The sequence below is a fragment of the Cherax quadricarinatus genome, chromosome 10 (genome assembly GCF_038502225.1).
Source record: "Cherax quadricarinatus isolate ZL_2023a chromosome 10, ASM3850222v1, whole genome shotgun sequence".
Classification (NCBI taxonomy): Eukaryota; Metazoa; Arthropoda; class Malacostraca; order Decapoda; family Parastacidae; genus Cherax; species Cherax quadricarinatus.
The window spans coordinates 31,368,406-31,374,602 of NC_091301.1; the positions used below are offsets into that span (position 1 = coordinate 31,368,406).

At 39.8% G+C, this 6,197-nt stretch overlaps 1 long non-coding RNA gene across 1 annotated transcript; it reads right to left on the reverse strand.

Annotated features, from left to right (window-relative positions):
• Window positions 1–4,772: 4,772 nt before the first annotated feature.
• Window positions 4,773–5,821, reverse strand: LOC138852504 (uncharacterized). Its single transcript, XR_011391823.1, has 2 exons — window positions 5,182–5,821; window positions 4,773–5,006 (listed from the first exon to the last, which is right to left on the reverse strand). It is a non-coding gene; the product is annotated as an uncharacterized lncRNA (long non-coding RNA).
• Window positions 5,822–6,197: the final 376 nt, after the last annotated feature.

The following is a 6,197-nucleotide window of genomic DNA, read 5'->3' on the forward strand; positions in this document are numbered from 1 at the left end:
AAGTCGTTATCTTGTCTCCCCTAACCCTTCTGTCCTCTAGTGTCGTTAGACCGATTTCCCTTAACCTTTCTTCGTAGGACATATCCCTTAGCTCTGGAACTAGCCTTGTTGCAAACCTTTGCACTTTCTCTAATTTCTTGACGTGTTTGACCAGGTATGGGTTCCAAACTGGTGATGCGTACTCCAGTATGGGCCTGACGTACACAGTGTATAAAGTCTTGAACGATTCCTTACTGAGGTACCGGAACTCTATTCTCAGGTTTGCCAGGAGCCCATATGCCGCAGCAGTTATCTGGTTAATGTGTGCTTCTGGCTATGCACTTGGTATTATACTCACTTCTAGATCCTTCTCCTTGAGTGAGGTTTGCAGTCTTTGGCCTCCTAGCCCATGCTCTGTCTGCGGTCTTCTTTGCCCTTCCCCGATCTTCATGACTTTGCATTTGGCGGGGTTAAATTCTAGGAGCCAGTTGCTGGACCACGCATCCAGCCTGTCCAGATCTTTTTGTAGTCCTGTCTGGTCCGCATCTGATTTAATTCTCATTAACTTTACATCATCTGCAAACAGGGGCACTTCTGAGTCTATCCTTTCGGTCATGTCGTTCACATATACCAAGAATAGCACTGGTCCCTGTGGGACCCCGCTCGTCACAGGCGCCCACTATGAATCCTCATCACGGACCATGACTCGCTGTTGCCTCCCTGTTAGGTATTCTCTGATCCACTGCAGTGTCCTTCTTGTTATATGTGCCTGATCCTCTAGCTTCTGTACTAATCTCTTGTGAGAAACTGTGTCGAAGGCCTTCTTGCAGTCCAAGAAAATGCAGTCAACCCACCCCTCCCTCTCATGTTTTACTTCAGTTACCTTGTCATAAAATTCCAGAAGATTTGTGACACAGGATTTGCCTTCCATGAATCCGTGCTGGCTGTCGTTTATTATCTTGTTCTGTTCCAGGTCCTCCACCACTCTCCTCCTGATAATCTTTTCCATGACTTTGCATACTATACACGTCAGTGACACTGGTCTACAGTTTAGTGCTCCATTTCTGTGTCCTTTCTTAAAGATGGGGACTACATTTGCCTTCTTCCATACCTCAGGTAGTTGCCCAGTTTCAAGGAATGTGTTGAAGATTGTGGTTAGTGGCACACACAGTGTCTCTGCTCCCTCTCTAAGGACCCATGGAGAGATGTCCGGTCCCACCGCCTTTGAGGTATCAAGGTCACTTACGAACTTCTTCACCTCCTCCTGGGTTGTGTATATTTCATCCAACACTTTTTGTTATATCCTTTGTTGGTGTACCCCTCTGTTTTGTCTTCCCAGTGTCCCTTCTGCCTCCTTGTAAATACTTCCTGAAATCTGGTGTTGAGCGCCTCACATACTTCTTGATCATTTCTTGTGAGTTCCCCACCTTCTTTCCTCAGCCTGATTACCTGGTCCTTGACTGCTGTCTTCCTCCTGATGTGGCTGTAAAGCAGTTTCGGGTCAGACTTGACTTTCGATGCTACGTCGTTCTCGTACTGCTCTAAGGTTGTACCTGACTTGGAAGTCGCCTTGGGTTGAGCGCTACTCACCGAGTTCAAATTCAAATTCAAATTCAAACTTTATTCTCTATAAGTATTACAATGCTGAGTTTACAGAATTTGGTTATTGTGTGGTTTACATGTAATAAAATAATAATTACAGAGTGTACCACTAGAACGCCTAGCATGGCTAGGCATTTCGGGCAGACTTATATTAAATCTTAGATTTAAAATGTTACAAAATTATGAGGTAAGTTGGTATTATGGCTAAGTGACTAAATACTAGTTGTGAGTTTAGCAATGTGAATGCTTTTGTTTTGGCACTATACATAGTTTCAGTATTGGAGTATCACAGGCCAACTTATGACTAGTTAAGATTCATTATTTTGAGATTGAGATTGATATTTCTGTTTATGGTCAAATGGGTGAGTGAGTGTAAGTGTGAACCACCAGGTGGTATTCGTATTATTAGTTGACAGGGTGTATCAGGGAGATAAGATGTTTTCTGATGGTAGTTTTGAAGGTGATGAATGTGTCTGCAGTTTTGGAATTTTCAGGTAGGGTGTTCCAGATTTTAGGGCCTTTGACATACATTGAATTTTTGTAAAGGTTTAGTCGGACACGGGGAATGTCATAGAGATGTTTGTGTCTGGTGTTGTGCCTGTGGGTTCTGTCGCAACTACCAAGAAAGCGTTTTAGGTCAAGGTTAATATTGGAATTTAAGGTCCTGTAGATGTAGATTGCACAGTAGTAAGTGTGGATGTACTGAACAGGGAGTAAGTTTAGATCTATGAAGAGTGGGGGGGTGTGTTGCAGGGATGGGATTTAGTGATTATTCTTACTGCGGCTTTTTGTTGGGTTATTATTGGCTTTAGGTGTGTTGCTGCAGTTGAACCCCAATCACAGTTGGGTGGTTGAGAGGAAAGCCCTTTTTGGTTGGGGGTGTGGCATGCTGTGAGTTCGTTACATTTTATTTAGCGTATGTCACACAACCATCTAGGCTGCACTCACGACCAGCAAACCAGATGCTGAGAGTATAATGAGTGGGGCTCTTCATTATGCTAGCACCATGGTTCAATCAACCAATCACAAAAAAAAAGTCAGCTAAAGTTGTGAAGCGATGATGGACACTCGTGAATCAACCATGTCAGACTTACCACCAAGTCTGGTCAAAGACGGTTCTGTGTCTCTTGCTTGATTTCTTTTTACATTTACTAATTTATACAGAAGAGGGGTTATTAGCCCGTTGATCTCGGCATTTTAGTCACCTCTTACGACACGCATGGCTTACGGAGGAAGAATTCTGTTCCACTTCCCCATGGAGTTAACAGGAAATAAAGAACAAGAACTATTAAGAAAACAGAAGAAAACTCAGATGGGTGTCTATACACATGCATGTATTTGCATGTGTTTTGTGACCTAGTTGTAAGCAGAAGTAGCAAGATATACCTGGTATCCAGCGTGTTTATGAGAAAGGAAAAAAGACACCAGCAATCCTGCCATCATGTAAAACAATTACAGGTTTCCACTTCACACTCACTTGGCAGGACGGTAAGACCTCCCTGGGTGGTTGCTGTCTACCAACCTACTGTCTACGATATATACATACATATATATATATATATATATATATATATATATATATATATATATATATATATATATATATATATATATATATATATATATATATATATGCAAAACAAGCACATGTAGGACGAGGTTGTTAATACGTTTGGTCAACCTGGATTCAGCTGTAATTGTATGTAGGTTCGGTTATAATAACGTAGTTTATTAATCTCTAAATACTCCTCCTGCTCGAAATTCCATTACATTTATCACATTACTTTACCTTGTTCACAATACATTATATTTATCACATCATAAAAACACACAATACATTACTCACCCACTACACAAAATACAACACCACTCCACAATACATTACTCACCCACTACACAAAATACAACACCACTCCACAATACATTACTCACCCACTACACAAAATACAACACCACTCCACAATACATTACTCACCCACTACACAAAATACAACACCACTCCACAATACATTACTCACCCACTACACAAAATACAACACCACTCCACAATACATTACTCACCCACTATACAAAATACAACACCACTCCACAATACATTACTCACCCACTATACAAAATACAACACCACTCCACAATACATTACTCACCCACTATACAAAATACAACACCACTCCACAATACATTACTCGTCTGTTCGCACCTAAATAATCTTAACTACTTTCTTCAAGATTTTTGTAACCAAACTTATTCTAGATATTAATACATCCAAATTTATATTAAAACTATCAACTTATACAGTAGGTATGAGTGAAGAGTTGGCAGATGTGTCACATAGACCAAGTTTGAAAAATGATCAAAAATGCTGAATTTTTATTGATGAATGGTTAAAAGTTTGAGATAAAACAACCTATATAAACGTTGCTTAAGTGTACACATAAATGTACGTGTAGTAGTAGTAGTAGTAGTAGTAATAGTGGTAATGGTGGTAGTAATAGTGGTGGTAGTACTAGTAGTGGTAAGGAGGTAGTAATAGTGGTGGTAGTACTAGTAGTGGTAATGGAGGTAGTTACAGTGGTGGTAGTAACATTGGTAGAGAGGTGGTAGTATTAGTAGTAGTAGTAATAGTGGTAATGGTGGTAGTAGTAATAGTGGTGGTAGTACTAGTAGTGGTAAGGAGGTAGTAATAGTGGTGGTAGTAACATTGGTAGAGAGGTAGTAGTGGTAGTAGTAATAGTAGTAGTAGTAGCAATAGTAGTAGTAGTAGTAGTAGTAGTAGTAGTAGTTATTGTAGTAGTAGTAGTAGTAGTAGTAGTAGTAGTAGTAGTAGTAGTAGTAGTAGAAGTAGTAGTGGTGGTGGTGGTGGTAGCAGTAATAGGGGTAGAAATAGTGGTTGTACTAATATTGGAACAGGTAGTAATAGTAGTGGTGGTGATGGTGGTGGTGGTAGCAGTAATAGAGGTAGTAATAGTGGTAGTAGTAGTGGTAGTGGTAATGGAGGTAATAACAGTAGTAGTAGTAGTAGTAGCAGTAGTAGTAATAGAGGTAGTAATAGTGGTAGTAATAGTGGTAGTAGTGGTGGTAGCAAAAATAGCTGTAGTAATACTAGTAGTAATAGAAGTAGTGATAGTGGTAGTAGCAGTAGTAGTAATAGTAGTAATGGAAGTAGTAATAGTGGTAGTAATAGTAATAGAGGTTGTAATAGTAGTAGTGGTAATGGGGGTAGTGTTAGTGGTAACAGAAGTAGGAATAGTGATAGTAGTAGTAGCCGTGGTAATAGAAATAGTAATAGTGGTGGTGGTGGCAGTAAGAGAGATAGTAGTAGTAATAGTAGTGGTGGTAGTAAGTAGTAGTAGTGGTAGTAATAGTAGTATAACTTTATCAATGATATAAATATCGGCCATCTTTGTGACCCACACAGTTCTTCACTAACAGTAATATAGACTGGTTATAAATGACCATAATTTTTAAAGGGGTGGACCGGTAAGCCAGCGGAAGGCCTCGGTCAGATGACCAAAAGCTCCAAAGGCGGGTCATCATCTGACTAAGACCCGCGTCAGGAAACATTTGTCCTATTTCCTTACGAACCTTACCTAACCTAACCTAACAGTAATATATAATAACACATATAATAACACATAATAACATACACAATATCAAGAAGAATCTCTATACTAATTACTACATTCCTTAGAATATAGTAAACCAGTTCATGTCTTCGAGAGTTCCATGACAGCAGCAACTGCCCTTCCTACCTCCCACATATAACACATCATAACAGTGTCATTCAACATGTGACGTAAGACAATGTTAGGTCAGCCTGCACTCCACCACACAAACTAATTAAAATAAAAATCATGGTTTCTTAACTCAAATTGTCCGAAGTCAATATGTATGATTTTTTCTAATATATCCAAGAAACGAATTTCAAATAATTTCAGTAAAGAGATATGATAACAGGTGCATAATTAGAAGACTCAGCAGAGTTATCCTTTCTGAGTCTTTAAGTTCAGGATATATATTACCCTGAAGTAAATCTTTATTACTGTACCTATGAATAATATTCATAAAATATGTAATTTTTCAACGAACCGGCAGTATTGTGGCCCGGTGGCCTGGTGGCTAAAGCTCCCGCTTCACACACGGAGGGCCCGGGTTCGATTCCCGGCGGGTGGAAACATTTCGACACGTTTCCTTACACCTATTGTCCTGTTCACCTAGCAGCAAATAGGTACCTGGGTGTTAGTCGACTGGTGTGGGTCGCATCCTGGGGGACAAGATTAATTAAGGACCCCAATGGAAATAAGTTAGACAGTCCTCGATGACGCACTGACTTTCTTGGGTTATCCTGGGTGGCTAACCCTCCGGGGTTAAAAATCCGAACGAAATCTTATCTTATCTTATCTTATCCCACCCAGAGAGAGTGATCTAAAAAGAAAAACTGAGGTTTTTCAATATAAATTTAGTGATATATACAGGAGAAGGGGTTACTAGCCACTTGCTCCCGGCATTTTAGTCGCCTCTTACGACACACATGACTTACCCAGGAAAAATTATGTTCTTTGAATGAGTTCCATCGTAAATAAATCAAACACTAAAGGACAAAAAATTAATTTGAT